The following is an 18,145-nucleotide window of genomic DNA, read 5'->3' on the forward strand; positions in this document are numbered from 1 at the left end:
TCTGAGTTCATCTCATCTGGATAAACCTGTTGGCTATAAATGGGGATTTTGTGCTTGGTTTCTTCCACTTAGCATAATGCCTTTGAGGCTTGTCTAATTGATAGTTGATTATTCATTCCTTTCATTGCCTTTCCACGGTGTGCATTCACTGAATGTTGGGTGGTTTCTATCTTTTGACTCTCTTGAGTAGTTTGGCTGTGACTGGCAGTCTTATATGGGTGTTTCAGCACCCATTCTCAATTCTTTAACTATGTTTCTGTCTGTGAAACTCTGGGCTATGTGGTAATTGTAACTTTTTTAGTAACCACTAAGCCATTTTACACAGCAGTGGAACTATCTTCTATCTCCATCCTTTTTCTTTTTCTTTTCTTTTTTTTTTTTTTTTTTTTTTTGAGACAGGGTCTCTCTTTATAGCCCTGGTTGTCCTAGAACTCACTACATAGTCCAGGCTGACCTCAAACTCACAGAGAGGGGTCTGCCTCTGCCTCCCAAGTTTTGGGATTAAAGGCGTGTGCCACTGTGCCTGGCTCCATCTACCTTTTAAAAATGTTTTCTAGGGGCTTTTGGCTGGTTAAGCATTCAGGCTTTTGAGCAGTAATTCAGCTGAGACCCATTCCGGATGAGGACTCAGAGGCCTCCAGTCTGAGGAGACAAGACCAGCTGAGGATCCAGCAAGTTCCTCTTGGGGAGCTTGAAGTCTCGTGCTGCTCTGGAGAATGACAGATAAACAGACCAATAAGCATCTAGAAGAGCTGGGACAGCAAATGCCTCAATATCAAACAAGAGTGTGTGAACCCAAGGGCAGCCCACGAGTTAAAGTCCACCTGCTTGGATGGGCCTGGCAGCAGTGACAAGCAGAGGTAGGTAGGCCTGCGGTGGCAGCCGGCGGAGACATACAGGCCGTTGGCAGCCCACAGAGGCGGACAGACCCAGCGGCAGCTGACGGGGACGTACAGGCCCGGCGGCGAAGACAGTGGACGCAGGTGGGCCTGTGGCGGCAGGCCGCGGGGGTGGACAGGCCCGGGGAGGGAGACGGGCGGACGCAGCTTGGAACGGGGACGCCCCTAGCCCCAACACCTGGGGAAGAGGCTATCTCCGTGGGTCGGAGCCGGGGCGAGTCTGGGCGCTCCGTCTGGGGACAGCCCAGGGCCCAACTGCTGATCCTGTGAAACCCAACAACTTGGAGGTGTTGGTGAGACTACCCTGCTCAGCTGAAACCCATCTGGGAGAGGATTCAGATGCCTACAGTTTGAAGTCTGAAGAAACAAGATCAGCTGAGGAGTTGACAAATGAACAAAACGTGACCTGGGAACACAGAAGAAGGCACTACCCAGCCACTAAACCAGATCACCAGAATCATAAGTATATAATTCACCGACTGAAATCAGCTGTCCCTGAAGAAACAGCCCAATAGCACCAATTTAACCAAGAACCCCTACTAAACCAAGACTAAAAATTAGAACAAGAGAGGCACTCTCAGACACAGACACCACCTGCACCGCACAGAGGAAAAGATGAGTAGACGCCAGTGCAAAAATACAGGCAACAACATAAAGACCTATATGGCAACATCAGAACCTAGTGATTCTACACCTGCAAGACCTAAACATACCATGACAGAAGAAATCAACCCTAAAAATGACTTTAAGAAGATGATAGAGGCCCTTAAAGAAGAAATAAAACATTCCCTCAATGAGGAAATAAAAACTTTCCTTAAAGAGGAAATGAAAAACTACCTTAAAGAGGAAATAAAAACTTTCCTTAAAGAGGAAATGAAAAACTCTCTTAAAGAGGAAATAAAAACTTCCCTTAAAGAGGAAATGAAAAACTCCATTAAAGAGGAAATAAAAAACTCCCTTAAAGAAATGGAAGAAAAAACGAACAAAAAATGGGAAGAAATCAAATCAAGCCAAGAAAAAGCAATTAAACAGATGAAAGAAACATTCCAAGATCTGAAAAATGAATTTGAGACAATAAAGAAAACACATGCTGAGGGAATACTGGAAATAGAAATCCTGACAAAACGAACAGGAACTACAGAAACAAGCATAACCAACCGATTGCAAGAGATGGAACAGAGAACCTCTGACACTGCAGACACGATAGAGAAAATAGATTCGTCAGTCAAAGAAAACACTAAAGACAAAAAAGTCATAACACAAAACGTCCAGGAAATTTGGGACACCATGAAAAGACCAAACCTAAGAATAATAGGGATAGAAGAAGGAGAAGAATACCAACTCAAAGGCATAGAAAATATATTCAACAAAATCATAGAAGAAAACTTTCCTAACCTAAAGAAAGAAATACCTATGAAGATACAAGAAGTTTACAGAACACCGAATAGGCTGGATCCAAAAAAAAAGTCCCCTCGCCACATAATAATCAAAACACTAAACACACAGAACAAATTAAAAATATTAAGAGCCGCAAAGGAAAAAGACCAAGTAACATATAAAGGCAAACCCATCAGAATAACACCAGACTACTCAATAGAGACTATGAAAGATAGAAGATCATGGACAAATCTCATGCAGACACTAAGAGACCACGGATGCCAACCCAGACTATTATACCCAGCAAAACTCTTAATCACCATAGGCGAAGTAAACAAAATATTCCAGGATAAAACTAGATTTAATCAATACCTGTCTACAAACCCAGCCCTACAGAAAGCACTAGAAGGGAAAATTCAACCGAAAGAAGCTAAACACATCCATGAAAAATCAAGCAATAAATAATCCCACACCAACAACTTGGAATTGACTGGGAGGCCAAAGATTTAAAAAGCAGAAGATTCTCTCAAGACACAAGTTGTGTGATAATAGTGTGTTTTGTGTGTGTGAATGAGAATTTATAAATGTTGAATTCTAGGCTTCGACAATCATTGTCAGTGCAGATCAAGCTGCAAGTATTTATGTTTTAAAACTTAAATTATAAAGCTAGTTACGTCTTTCTAACAACTAGTTTTAATGTTTATGAGCATATTTTACCTACATTACCTTTTCAGGATGTTGAGAAAGATGCATCACAAGCACAGGCTAGAGGCTGGGGGCTAGATGGTTTTGAGGAAGAGGTCTTGGTGGACTCTTTCATAGAACAAAGGGAAGCAATGCCTTCTGGGAAATGAGCTAAGTTTTAATCTAGTCTTTAAGATTAGAAGTCAAAAACAAAAATATTAAGGAAAGGAAAACCTAATTGATCTTTGAAGTATTGTTATGTGGAATTGAGTGGGACTTTTGAGGCCTTTCTTCCAGAAAACAAGGACTTGGTTGTCAGGCCTATAATAGGCCTAAACCTTGGTGCCATGTAGTTGTACTTAAATCATTTCAATGGAAAGTGTCTTAGTGATTGGAACTTCTAGTGCAGTTTGGAGTTCTTCCATTTGAAAAATGTGATATTTGCATGGGATTGTTTGAATCTTGTTTTCTAGTCCCTCCCCATCACCACCCTCATAGTCTGAAGGTAGATTTTTCTCTTGATAAAGGAACAAAAAAAGTGAACATCTTGTTTGTAAATAGGTATCTAGTAACTAGTGGTAAACTTGAAATGGTAGAATTCTTTAAAGCCTAATTCTAGGTAGCCTTAAGAAAATGTATCTTAATTATTTTTTGAACCTGTATTCATCTTGTTTTTTTTCAAATATCTTAAGTTATATTTTCTTTTTCAGAGCTGCTTCTTATTTGGGGCTACTTTTTTTTTTTTAAATTGAGGCGTAATTCATAAAAGGGTATATTGTTTTGATGAGACTTTTTACAACTGTGGCTGGATGTCTTTCTTTAGTCTTCCAAGAAGGGCCATTTTACTTTTTTAGAGTTACTTTTTAAATTCATGAGGTCAACAACTTTGACTACTATGCATGTAAGTGCTAATGCAAATTAAAGCCCAAGTTAACCTCCAGCAGCAGTTCATTCTATGTTGACAGTGAGAGAACACTTTGCCTGTTAGGATACTGTTACTCGTGGACTGAAATGCTGAAGAAACCCCTCCCCCTATTTTGTTTTTTGCAAAAATCAAGGTATATTCTAGGGTTTCCTGGTTGACCTCAACAGATAAACTGAGATGATAGTCTTAGTTCAGAAATGATCTGAATGTAGATTTACAGTCTACGCGTACAGCTGGCTAAGTGAGATCGCTTTCACAGTTCTGCATGTATCCCATCGGTTCCCCATTAGTCACTGAACTCTTAAAACTGGTATTATAACATTATCACAATGTTTTGCGCCAATTTTATAAACTTTACAGTGCAATATGTGTTCCTTTTCTGAGGCAAACCAAAGGTATATTTCTCAAGGTTCTGCTGCTATCAGCAGCGTTGATGGAGGATTTTTTATACATTTGTATAGATAGAAATAAACCAGAAAAAAAGAAGAAAAAAAAGTGATGGAGGAAAAGGTGAACACTGCAAGAATACTCAAAAGGGCTAAGAGTTGCAAACGCCAAGAATGGCTTTGCATAGTAAATGGAATAGAACAGCTCTGAACTATAGCTTACTTTTCCTGGTTTGTTCTGACAGAATGATTGAATACTGTTGTACAAAAATCAGAGCCTTAAAAACAAGGATTTGGTGAGATTGTAAAATGGTGTGCCACTTTGGCAAAACAGTTTGGTGGTTGGTCAAAATGCAAAACATTGTTACTCTGTTACTCAACAATTCTACCCTTAGGAATATATCCTCAAACTACTGAAAATGTGCACCTATGAAACATGTACATGAAGGTTTACAGCAGTGTGTTGCTAATAGTAAAAAAGTTAAAACAACTCAAATAGCTATCAAATACTGGAGAGAAATAAAATGTGGCTTATTCATACAATAGAAAAAAAAAAAATGTTTTCTAGGAACAGATCTCATGATGCTCAGGCTGATCTCTATGTCTGGGCCCAAGTGATCCCCCTGCCTGACTTCTCCATTGGGATTATAGGTATGTGCCATTGCACCTCACACCTTTTCTTTTTCTTAAGCTTTGTGTTTTAATTTATTATTATTAACATGATATTATGTGTTCACATGTAGGTTTGCATGTCATAGAGTGCCTCTGAAGGTCAGAGGACACCTTTGTGGAGTAATGTCCATCCTTCCATCTTTGTGTAGATTTCAGCGATCTAACTCAGGTCATTAGGTTTTCAAACACCTTTATTCATGGAGTTATATTCCTGGCCCTCTATTTTTGAAGGTTTTGTTGTTTTTATTTTATGTGTATGTGTATTTTGCCTGCATATATGTATGTATACCACATGTGTGCAATGCCCAAATTGGTCAGAAGGCATGCTAGATCTCATGGAACTATAGTTTTTAGTTGCCAGGTGTAGCTGGAAACTGAACCCAGGTCCTCTGTAAGAACAAATGGTCTTAACCACTGAGCCATCTCTCCAGCCCCCTACTTTTCTTTTAAATAATTCTTTTTTGAGGTATAATGCACATTCTTAATACATACATTTTAAGAAGATAGTTCAATTTTGTCAAATGTATACTTTTATGTAATTGACATCGCAATCTTGAAATAAAATTTTCCAGATTTTAAAAAGTTTCCTCATATATTTGGAATCTGTTCCTCCTTTCCTATCAGTCATTGATAAGCTTTCCGTTAATGCAGATTAATTCTGCTTATTCTAGAGCTTCATATAAATGCAATCAAGTACTATGTGCTATTTTGGAACTGATGAACTTGCTCAGCATAAATGCTGTGGAAAATTTCAGTTTTATATCTACCTACAATTTGTTTATCTGTTCATCGGCTCGTTGCATATTTTAGCTTGCTTTTTGTTGCAAATAACCCTGAGTAAGTTATAGAGAAACCAGGTGATTTGAGTTCGTGGCTCTCGCCCAGGGTTGAGAGGCCACATCTAGCAATGGTCTCACTGGCACCGTAGCGTATCAATAGGCACTAGCCATCCATTAGTGTATTAGTTACATGAGTGGGTCAACCAATCTGCAGGTGGAGTCCCAGTCAGTGTTAGTTACTTTTCTATTGTTATGATAACACGCACGAGCAAGGCCACTTAGAGAAGGAAGGGATTATTTGGGGCTTGAGGTTCCAGGGGAGTAAGAGTTGATCACCCATGGCCACGGCTCGGAAGCTTGGCAAAGGCTAGCCCAGCAAGCTGAGAACGGAGGATTCCCATCCTGAATCTCAAGCAGGAAACAGAAGGTTCACTCAAAATGGCACAAGTTTGTAAAGTTTTGAAGTCCACTTCTGGTGACATCTTTCCACCAGCATCTTTAACTCAGATGTCAGAGCCTGTCAGAGCCTGTCAGAGCCTGTCAGAGCCTGTCAAAGCCTGTTTCGAGTCATTTTACCACCTTGTGTTTCACACACCACACTTCCTAACACTTCACACTCTGACGTCTTCACAAATGGAATGACTTCAAAGCAGTCCAGTTCTATTTATCCAGTCCCATTTATGGGAGCCCTTCTGTTTCAGAAACCATACAGGATCAAGCTATACTGCTGTCCTTTTGTGAACCCAACAGAGAGGGAAAGGCAGATATAGAAGGAAGCAATTGCACTGTGGGAGGGTAAGAAGAGAGAGCCCCCGAAAGGTGCTGAAGTGGCCCAAGGGAGGACTCATCAAGTCTGATGAAGAGGTCTGGGATGCAGAAGTACTTCCGAGGTGCTAGAAATGGAGATGCAAAAATAAGTATGGTTTTCCAGGTACAAAAAGAGAAAGCCAGGGTGTGTACTCTTCCTCAGAGCTGGTAGAACACATTCAGTGACTGTTACAAAAAGTGGGCTTATGGGATTGTGGCTGACACTGTGCTCCCTCCAAGCTGGAGAGCCAAGGGAATGATAGCTATTGGTCCAAAGGTTAAAAGCCTCAGGACGTGGGGGTGGGGACACTAGTGATACAGCCGGAAGACCTGAAAGCCCCCTGGAGAGCTGCTGGAGCAAGCGGTTTCCAGAAAGCAAAACAAACGACCTGCTCAAGACTGGCGGAGCATGCATGCACGCTTGACCTCCTTCCGTTTTCTCATTCTCTTTGGCCTCCAGTTTATTGGATGGTGCTACCCACATGGCAAGAACCTGCCCATCACTCTGTGGATCCAACTCCCAATCTTCCAGAGACGTCTTCACAGACACACCCAGAAACATGTTTTACCAACTTTCCAGGCATCCTCAATCTGGTAAAGCTGACAACCAAAGCTCACGATGGTACATCGGCTTAAGCAGAAGGAACCAGAAAGCAGAATCAGGCCAGGATTGATGGGACAGGCAACAGTCGGTACACAGTGACTAAATACCTAAGGCTAGAGCTCCAGGCAGTATTTCTGATTATTGAAAGCCAAGTGTGTCCTGCCAAATTTTAACTTTGACAGTTGGGTAGGAAAGAGCCATTGAATAGAAAACTTTAATGCACTCATTAGGCAGGGAAGGCTGGACTTGGGGATGAGGCAAGAGGGCAGAGAAGGAGGTTGGAGGGAGAATGTGGTTCTTTCTAGGGGAAAGAACTGTTTGTGTGATGTGCCCAGACAGAAGGGCTGCAGAGGTAGCCGCAGCCAAGGAGTAGAACCAGGGCTTTTGAGTTAACTGTATCTGAGAAATGAAAGCAAAGGAGATTCCTTGGTGTCCAGAAGTGAAAATAACGTTTACTAGAGAATGCGTGCTACGGCCAATGTCCCAGAGAGAGCAGATGAAGAGTTTGAGATGAGAAATGGAGAGTGTGTGCAGGGGGTTGGGGTCTGGGAAGCTCAGGTGGGGATGATCAAAAGACAGCTGTGAATGTGGTCTGGAGTTCAGGGCAGATGAGAGCGGAAACGGAATCTACCGATGGATGGCGGGGAGGTGCGTGACAGTTGTGGTTACCAATGAAACTGACCAGGCGAAGATGTAGAGCCTGAACAGAGGCCTGGAAGGGGGAGGAGGGGAAGGCATCCTAGGAGATAACAGCTTGCTGAGAGTCTATGCAGTGGGGGAAACCCCGCTGCTTTTATTCATGTGTTAGACATTCCACTGGTCTGTCTGCTTCACCCAAAGGGACATTTCATGTAACTGAGTTACATGGAACTTGTGTTCCTCATTGATATGCTGGTGTCTGCTTCACAAAGCCCAAGGAAGACCGAAGGGGAAGGGCACCATGCAGAGTCTTGTCTGTGTCTTGGTGGGAGAGCCGACCATGCACCAGACAGGCACTGGATAGGCCATTTTTAGACACTGTTTGTCCTCCACATCTCAGTGGGGAGGTATGAAACTTGTTAGCTTATTTTCAGATGTGTGTGTGTGTGTGTGTGTGTGTGTAATCCTTTCTTACGTAAGTACTCACATTAATGTTTTAAAGCTTTTAGAAACAAAAACACAGGAAGCTTGGCTTCAATTCCACCTTGACCTGAGGAGCACATGGTGACTTCTTGATTGGATGAGAGGAAAACAGAGAAGAGAAATACCAGAAAAGAGAAAAAAAGACTAAGATGACCGTATTTCAGAATTTGTGTGTGCACACATACACAGACACACATGCACACACAGACACACATGTACACACAGACACACATGCACACACAGACACACATGCACACACAGACACACATGCACACACATACACACTCACACACAGACACACACATGCACACACAGACACACATACACACACACATACTCACACACAGACACACATGCACACATAGACACGCACAGACAGATATACAGACACACAGACATATGCACAGACATACAGACACACAGACACACAGAGACACACACAGACACAGACACAGACACACACACACACACACACACACACACACACACACCCCTCCTGTGTATGGAGGTGGGAGAGCAGAAAGTTTTCTTTCCCAAGAGAGCTTTGACGGGATGGTGTGTAGTGTCAAGGGAACAAGGACAGTGCTGCAGGCGACATGCGCTAGAGGTGGTTCAGAAAGGGAAGAGAGTCGTCTGTCCACGTCTTGCTGATTCGGCAAGGGTGATCTGTATTGGTTATGAAGACCGATAGACCGTATCTACGGCCAAGTCCACCCTTCTCTCTTCTTCCCCTTTCAGCTTGAGTCGGGCCCCTGGGCAGGGGAAAGGATTGATATCCCGGGTCTCCAAAAGCAAGAAGACAAAATCCCCCATTGATAGTGCTTGCTGACCACCCCACCAAAGTAGACCTCAAACTGTGAGTGGGGTTCCTGATTTGGAATTGGGAGGACGGTACAGGTATAGACTGCCTTTGCTAGCTAGACAAGCCAGCCCTGGCACACCACGGAAGCCTCCTGGAACCTCCTGACAAAAGACGACTTGCAGCTTATCAGCAAACAGACAGGAAGATGGAGTGCACAGAACGTGCTGTTTTCCTTTTCTGGCTTGCTAACCTGTGGACTGGGATGCCAAGAACTCACCTGACTCAGAAGCCTCGCTGGCTTTTTGACTGTTCTCTAGGCTGAGGCCCCGTGGGGATGTGAAGCTTGGGAAGCTTGTTGTCTGAGATCCTGCCTCCGGTCGCTGCTCTTGTCTTTCTGTGGTCCTCTGAGGACTAACACTACTGACTGCGCACATAGTAGCCAGGAGTGCATCCTCACCCCACGTCTGTCTGCACGCCGATCCACATTCCTTGGTAACCAATGTGCTAAGGGTCTAAATCTGACACTCAGATTCTGTATGTAACCACTTAATTATGCCTCGGAGGTGAGAGCCGGTGAGGGTGGCAAAGGGGGAGGGGTTCTGTAGTGATTGTCTTGAGTCTGGCTCAGCCACCGGTACTTTCGGTCCTCAACAATGGCTCACTCCTTACACTCACTGGTGGATATTTTAGTCACACACACACACACACACACACACACACACACACACACACACACAAGGCAAGCATGTGATGCCCATGTCACCGTGTGTCTTGGCTGGGCCTGTGGTGGACATCACCAATTTGCCCCAAACCCGTTTCTGTTGAGCCTAAGCTGGTCTTCGTGTATCTCAATCACACTTCCAAGGAGTCACTATTGAACACACTGAAGGTGGGTGGGTCAGGTGGAAGCCCAAATGTGTCTCGAACCTTAAAACTGGCCTTTCTTTGCTGGCCTGGCTAGAGGGAAGTGGCCTGACTGAGGTGGAAGAGCGGAGGGGGACTTCCTCCTTCCGGTCGGCTTGTAGCTGTTGCATGCACCACCATCATGAGGCAACCCGTGTGCTCCACCAGCAGAAGCGTCTCGGGCAGCCAAAGTTGAATCCAACTGTGGTTTTTCTACCATCCATAAAACCAGCGTCCATCCGACCCAGTGGCACTGTGCAGCCACGGCCTCGTGCACTGAGCTTTGTCTTTGTGGGCCCTTTCCCAGCCTTCCATAGCTTAATAATTCCTTTGGGTCCCCGTGGTGCGGCTCAGAGCTGGTACCTGTGGTGGCTACTTGCCTGGTGTCCTTGGGTTCTCTTTTTGTCGGTTCCATTCTTTTTGCTACAGCGATTGGTGTGATACTCTTCCCCCGCCTGCACCCCGACTGACACAATACAAACAGGATGAAATCTGTTTTCCTCCTGTGGGGCTGGTGGCAGAGGCTTCGGCTACCCAAAGCCTGAGGATTTGGTACTGCCTGGGAGAGTGTGACACAGCTCTACAAACACAGTGAGGCAGAGGACATGGAAGGACCCCAATGACCTAGCCACTTGGACATTCTGCTTTGTGATGCTAGGCTAGGTGTCCAGGTACTACCCCAGTTAAAACCCCAGATTTAGGGCAGTGGTGGAGGGATCCTGAGAAATCAGCCACCCTCGGGCCTCCTTGGTTCCTACAGTGAGACATTCACCTAATTTTCCCCACTTGGGAATTGTCTAAGTTTGAGATGATGGTTGGGCCATCAGGTTTCACTATTAGATCCCATAAAATAAAAGAAAGACATTTTTCTTCCAAAAATGCATAAGCTTGGATAAAAAAAATGGTTCTTATGTTTAAAAATACTTTATCACCAAGGGGGAGCACACCATCTCCAATTCTAAATTTAAAATATAAATTAAATGTAGCTACATTATTAAAAAAAAAGAGAGAGAGAGAGAGTGCGCATTCAGGCATAATTAACCAAGAGATTGTTGGCTGTTTCTCAGCCCATTTCCTGTAAAATGGCAGTTACTACTTCCTTCTTAAGGACAGGGATTCCTCTGACGGTTAGTAGCTAATGTGGATGGATATGACCTATTATATTTCAAGTATAACATAGTGACTTCTTTTTTCCCTTTGGTTTTTTAGGCTCTAAAACAAAATCTTTTTTCTTCCTTTCTTTTTTTTCAGTAGTACTGTTCCTGGCATAAAACCCAAACTCAGTAAATGTGAGTGACTGGTCCGAATCAGCATGGAGCATTTTCTCCCATTACTACTCAATGACCGTTGAGGTCATTTCTTCCAGGGAGTTGGGGACTCCGGTCACCTCTCTCTAACCTTAGGAGAGGTCCCTTCTGGTGACTGAGCAGGCGGGCTGGTCTCACACCCCTGATGACCCGTCTGTGAGGTCACGGAGTAGGGGGCCTCCTGGGCTTGGCCTTAAGGAGAAGGGGCCCCACTAATGCTATCACCCAGCCCCGCTGGTTTATACCCTGTGATTTACAGAGCGCTGGGACAAAGCTGGTGGAGAGGTGCCGGGAACCCATCCCTGGGTCAGCTCCATGGGACTTTCTCATCATTGACGGTACGTATCCCTTTGCCCTGGGAAACAAAACGCAGGCCCCTTGACTTTGGGTTACCCACACTGTCGCATTACCTCTGATGCAATGGTCTGAATTTACGACACCATTAGTGAAAGCCGTGTGAGGCTCTCCCTTCTTTCCCGGCCACTGAACTTCATGTGGTCCAGAGTAAATCACTGTAATGGCCGCCGGGCCGGCATTGTTGTGGGGATGTTTTACACCCGCGCTGTAAGTTATCCGGGGTGGTTAAGTTGAATTGCCAAGTGTCCAGTGACAGTTGTTACTTTCCTTTGCCTTGTGCATAATTAGGAGAAGCCACACCAGCCAAAGGTAGCTAGGTTCATAAAGGAGGGCAAAATCAATACACAGCAAGGTGTGGGACTCGGGGACCCCGAAGGGGAAGAGGTGGCTTGGACCGTCCTGTGGTTCCCCAGGCCTGCTGCCCTGAAGAGAGAGAGGGCTGTGTGCTCTGGACCCCTCAGGGAGCTGCGCATGGAGCCCCACCTGGCTCTGGGTTCCTGGTGTAGCCAAGAAAAGCTACAACCAGGAAATCTCCTGCACTCCCTTCCACTCCCATCTGTATGCATTTTCATGGGGAAGGAACTGTGTTGTAGAGGACAGCCACTTCACACCTGAGTCCTGGGAGGCCCCACAAGAGTCCAGCTGCTAGAACGGCAAGTCCCCAGTGGGGATCACTCCCGAGTGTGTCAACTTTTCATCCTATCGGGTACTATCTGGGACATTTTCTTGGGTCAGGGAGATTGAGTTGGCAGCTCCAATACTCACTAAGTTTCCTGACTGGTAAATCTGGCCAGGTCTGCTTGTTCACCCAGTGATGGAGGGTAAGGGAGGTCAGAGGGCATGGGGAAGCAGGTGTCGTCGATAGGACCCTCTTCCCAGTTGGGGTGTCCCTGTCCCCTTCACCTGCCCCTCTGAGGTCCTGCAATGGCTTTCTTAGGGCTTCTGTCCTTCATGTACATTTTTATTAACTATTTTATCATTGCAAAATAAGTGCAAAAATGATATGCTTTCTTAGACAAATTCTAGAAGTCTTCTTTCTTCCTCAGACCCCATGGTCCATCTTCTGGTCCCATAAGTCGAAGCCATTAGTTTTTTGTGTTGAATGTACATTTTTGCTATTACTTTTGTTTGTATGAAAGTGTTGGAGGAGGGTGGACTTCTGACTTGCCTGGGCCTGTGACTGTGGACCATCAAAGACACGGCTGAACAGATTTACACTCAGCTCCATATCTAAAAGCAGATGAGTAGTAACTCTGCAAGCCTTTAAGGGCTTAGAACAAGCCTTTCAAAAAGCAGAGGGTTGGAGTGCAATCCCCAGGTCACACACTGAATTATTTCAGAATCACAGAGAAGTTCTTGAATTCGAGGATACAGTCTGCTTGCCAGTCAAGGAAGTGGGTAGATAATTCAAGTTCATGGTAATGTACGGGTGCAATAATGAAAGTTCAGAAGGAGCAGAGGGAGCTGGAGAATAGTTTTATAGTGATGGATTGGCAAGGGGATTTCTGAAAGTGGCAATGCTGAGCTAAGCCCTGGAGCATTGATCATCTTAACTGGGCCTAGGAGAGAAAGAGGGGAAACCCTTCTTGGAAGGTTTGGCACATGGAGGAGTCTGAAGTGTCTGTACCAGTATTGTGGTGTGGTGTAGTGTGGTGTGGTGTGGTGTGTGTGTGTGTGTGTGCAGGTTATGTGTGTGCACAGTAGTAAAGCAGGAGATGAGATGAAGCTGTTTTGTTTTCAATGTTTTTATTTTGTGTGTATGGATGTTTTTTGCCTGCATGTATGTCTGTGCACCGTGTGTGTGTCTGGTGTCCACAGAGGCCAGAAGAGGATGTTGGATTCACTGGAACTGCATGTACAGGTGGTTGTGAGCCATCATGGGGGTCTTGGGAATCGAACCCAGGTCCTTTGCAAGAGCAGCCGGTGGTCTTACTGCTTAGCCGTCTCTGCAGACCCATGGAGCTGAAGGAGCGGCAGGCCAGAATTATAGAGGGGACTTCTCAGATGGGTGGAACAAAGTGTGTTTCTTTCACTTGTTCTTCATTCCAGGAATACTCGTTGAGCACCTACTGTTTGCTGGTAGAGAGCCAGGGGCTGGAGTCACAGCAATGAGTCAGATGACATGCACTTCAAGGGACACACATGCTGTCGAGGGACGTAAGGGATGGGAAGGTAGAACCTGTTTGTGAGGAAGGCTGCTGCGCTCGGAGGCTGAGCTGGCTAATGACTGGTGGCCAGGGTGCATTTCGGAGGGTCACTATGCATTATGCATAGTGGCCTGTTTTAGTGGGGGTGTTCTGGAGTCTCACTAAAAACACAAGGGGGGCGGGAATTTAGGGCAGCGCTTGGCCACAGCGACAAAGGAAACCACAGAAAGTTGTATTGCATGCTCTGGTAAACAGCTAGCCTGTCACAGAAGCTGAAGGGGCAGTGTTTCCAGGGTTCGGCTCCAAAAGTGGAGGCTTTGCTGCTGAGGAGGGATGGTAAAGGGTAGAATCCTTCGGCAAAGGTGTTGTGATACGAGAGTAAAGAGTTCCAGGAAGGGTAAGCCTTCCAGACCCAGTGACCCTTTTCTAGGAATTCATTTCAAAGAAGTATTCAAACAGAGAATTCTGACAAAAATAATTATTTTAGGGCCTGGAGAGATGGCTTAGTGGTTAAGAGCACTGGAAGCTTTTCCAGAGGACCGGGGTTCAAGTCCCAGCACCCACATGGCAGCTCACAACTATTTGTAACTCAAGTTCCAGGGGATCCGGCACCCTCATACAGGCATACATGCAGGCAAAAACACCAACACACATAAAATAAAAATAAATAAATAAACAAAAACCCGGTTATTTTAGAATTGTCTAAATTGGAAATGGTAGAATATGTAAATAATTATGGTACAGTTACAAGACAGATTATATAATACAGTCATTAAAAGAAAAAGTGTGTGTGTGTGTGTACTTTTATATTGGTGTTGGGAACTGAAACCAGATCACTCCAGAAGAGCAGCAGGTGTTCCTAATCACTGAGTGTCTTAGTTACTGTTCTGTTGCTATGACAAAACACCATGACCAAGGAAACTTAGAAAATAAAGCATTTAGGGAGCTGGAGAGATAGCTCAGCAGTTTCGAGCACTAGTTGCTCTTGCAGAGGACCCAGGTTTGATTCTCAGCACCCACTTGGTGTTCACAACCATCAGTAACTCCAGATCTGGGAACCTGATGTCCTCCTCTGACCTCCAAGGGCATCAAGCCACAGGTGACACACATACATATATACATACATGCAGGGAAACACCTACAAAATAAAATGAATAAATGTAATTTTAAAAGAAAGCACTTAATTGGGTGCTGGGTTACAGTTTCAGAGAGTTGGTCTGTGATCACGATGGTGGCATGGTGGCAGGCAGGCAGGCAGGCAGGAGCAATGGCTGAGAGCTCACATCTGGTCTGTAAGTGGAAGGCAGAGAGAGAACGAATCTGGGCCTGGCATGGGCTTTTGAAGTCTCAGAGTTCTGTTTCTGTCGAGAGCCCTGACTGAGACAGCATACAAACCCAAGACATGAATTCTACATTCAGTCTCTGTGTAAAAGCAGGCGCAGTGCTACACACTTGGAATCCCAGCACTGGGAAGGCAGAGGCAGACAGATCCTCAGGGCTGCCTGGCCCGACAGCCCAGCCGCTTATTGGCAAGCCTCAGGCCAATGAAAGACCTGGTCTCAGAAAACAAGGTGTGCTCAGCTTGCACACCTTTAATCCCAGCACTTGGGATGCAAAGACCGGCAGATTTCTGTGAGTTCCCAGCCAGCCTGGGCTACACAGTGAGATCCTGTCTGAACAACAGCAACAGGTAGAGAGCTCCTGGGGAATGACTCCAGAGGTCCTCTAGTGAAACGACACATGCCCATGCAGGTACACCTGCACACATGTACCCAGACACACCTACAGGAACAACGCAGACACACACAGACACACACACACACACACAGACAGACAGACACACACACACAGACACACACAGAGACACAGACAGACACAGACACACAGACAGACACACACAGACACAGATGGACAGACAGACACACCTACAGGAACAGCACAGACACACACACAGATACAGACAGACACACACACAGAGACACACAGACACACAGACAGACAACACACACACACACACACACACACACACACACACACACACACACACACACAGACGAGGGATCCTCCCCAGTGTGGATATGAGCAAGACACCAGTCACCATAGGGCTTTCTCAACTCAGCAGCGCACAGCAGAGCAGCAGACCAAGAAACAGTGTACAAGAGGTAAGACGGCTGCCTTCGTGTGTGGGTATCAATGCCCTCTGGAGGTCACTCCCAAGGACCTGGACAATATTTCTGCCCTCCCAGAGCAGCAACAAACTATTAGAAAATAAATTGCATGCAACTGATCCTGAGTGCAGGTATGGAATAGAAATTTATGTACATAAAGGTTAAGAAAGGAGGAGGGGGTTCTGGACCCCTTCTGAGTGGGCCTCTGGGCCCTTTCTTTTATTTCCCAGGCTTATAATAATGTTTCTTCCTCCAACTTTACTTTTGAACACGTGCTTTTCTGTTTGGGGCTGCAGACAGGAGAGCCCTTGGAGAAGTCCTATGCTCTTCAGTCTCTGTGAGGTTGCTGGTGGCACCCCAGAGGGAAACTGAAATCAAGGGCAGGTCAGAGGAAGAATTTCCAGAAGTTTCTGAGTGTGCTGGTTGGTGTTTGTCAACTTGATGTAAACCTAGACATGTCTGGGAAGAGGGACTCTTCATTGAGGAATTGCTTCCATCTGATTGGCCTGTGGGCAAGTCTCTGAGGCTTTTTTGTTGTTGTTGTTGACTAATGATTGATGTGGAAGGGCCCAGCCCACTGTGGGTAGATAGCGCCACCACTGGGTAGACAGTTTTGGAGGGTGTGTGAAATTAAGCTGAGCAAACCTACAAGCCACATTTCTCCACGACCTCTGCTTCAGCTCCTGCCTCCAACTTCCTGCCCTGTCTTCCCTTCATGCTGGACGATATATGTGAGCGGGGGGGGGGGGGGGGGGGGGGGGGGGGGGGGGGGGGGGGAGGGACACGGGACACGGGGGGACGGGGGGGGGGGGACCCTTTCCTCCTCAATTTGTTTTGGTCATGGTGCTCATCACAACAGTAGAAAGCCAGCTAAGATAAAGAAATTAAAAAAAAAAAAGTAGTGGTCTCACGTAAAACACGATGCATATTGCTGATGATGGAACAGGAAGCGATGACCTAGGAGAGGGGGAGTGTAGTATGGAATGAGACACCCCCTACCCTGCCTAAGGAGGAAGAAGAGAAGAGAATAGCAGTTCCACAAGCCTGTCACCAAGCAGTATCATGGGTACAGTATGGCTATGTGACGAGCTCTGACCCCAGTGACAGGCAGTTTGCATAGGCAGGCAGAATTTCCCAGTGGCTAACAGCAATTTCTAAAATCACTGTGCGCCCAGGCATTCCTGTCATCCACCTGAGCATCTGCCCATGCTAACGACACAGAAAGTGAACTCCTGTGACCTGTGGGACTTCACGGAGCATTCTGAAGTGTGGTGCTGGAGAAAGCTTGCAGCTGAAGACAGAACCGTTTTAATTAATAAAGGTAGATCTAGTTCAAGAGCCCATTTAAGAGCTGAGTGGAGAAACCCGGCAGGAGGCCCCGAGAGAAGATGATTTGAAAGCAAGTAGGAGAGCCCTGAGGAAGTGGGTGAACTCCTTTCATATTTTTGCGAGAGTGACTATTTTTGTGATCATATTACAAAATAAAACGTTGGGGGCTGGGGAGATGGCTCCCTGGTTAAGAGCACTTGTTGCTCTTGCAGAGGACCTGGGTTCTATTCCCAGCACCCACATCAGGAGGTTCACAACCACCTATAACTCCAGTCCCAGGGGATCCTACACCTTCTTCTGGATTCTGAGGGCACCTGCACTCACATATGCACATAGTCAAATACAATTTAAAATATTTAAAGTGTAAAGGAAAAGCCATTGCTATTGTACTTGTTCATGTACAGATGTCATGTGATATTGGTAGAAAAATTGTACCAAAGACCCTGAGCCTTAATCCGTTTAGTTTGTCATAAGAATTAGAACACATTTTCCACGTTTGTTCAGTTGCAAGATGAAATAAAGCATATTTTCATCTGCTGTTGTTTCCTCCTTCCCCTCCCCCATCTTCCTCCCCCTTCATCTCCATGTCCCCCTCCCCTCCCCCTTCCTCCCCCTTCTTCATCTCTGTGTCCCCCTCCCCCTTCCTCCCCCTCCCTCTTGCCCCTCCTTCACCTCCTCCTATTTTTTCTTTTTCGTTTTTTTTTTTTGTTGTTGTTGTTTTTGGACAGGGTTTTGCTATAAAGTCTAGGTTGGCCTTGAACTCAAGGTCCTCCTGCCTCAGCCCCCTTAGTTCTGGGATCACAGATGTAGAGCACTATCCCTGGCTGAGTAGTTTCATTAAAAACAAACCCAACTGTTATGTTTCTTAGATTTTGTC

This window comes from Peromyscus maniculatus, chromosome 1 (assembly GCF_049852395.1).
Source record: "Peromyscus maniculatus bairdii isolate BWxNUB_F1_BW_parent chromosome 1, HU_Pman_BW_mat_3.1, whole genome shotgun sequence".
Classification (NCBI taxonomy): domain Eukaryota; kingdom Metazoa; phylum Chordata; class Mammalia; order Rodentia; family Cricetidae; genus Peromyscus; species Peromyscus maniculatus.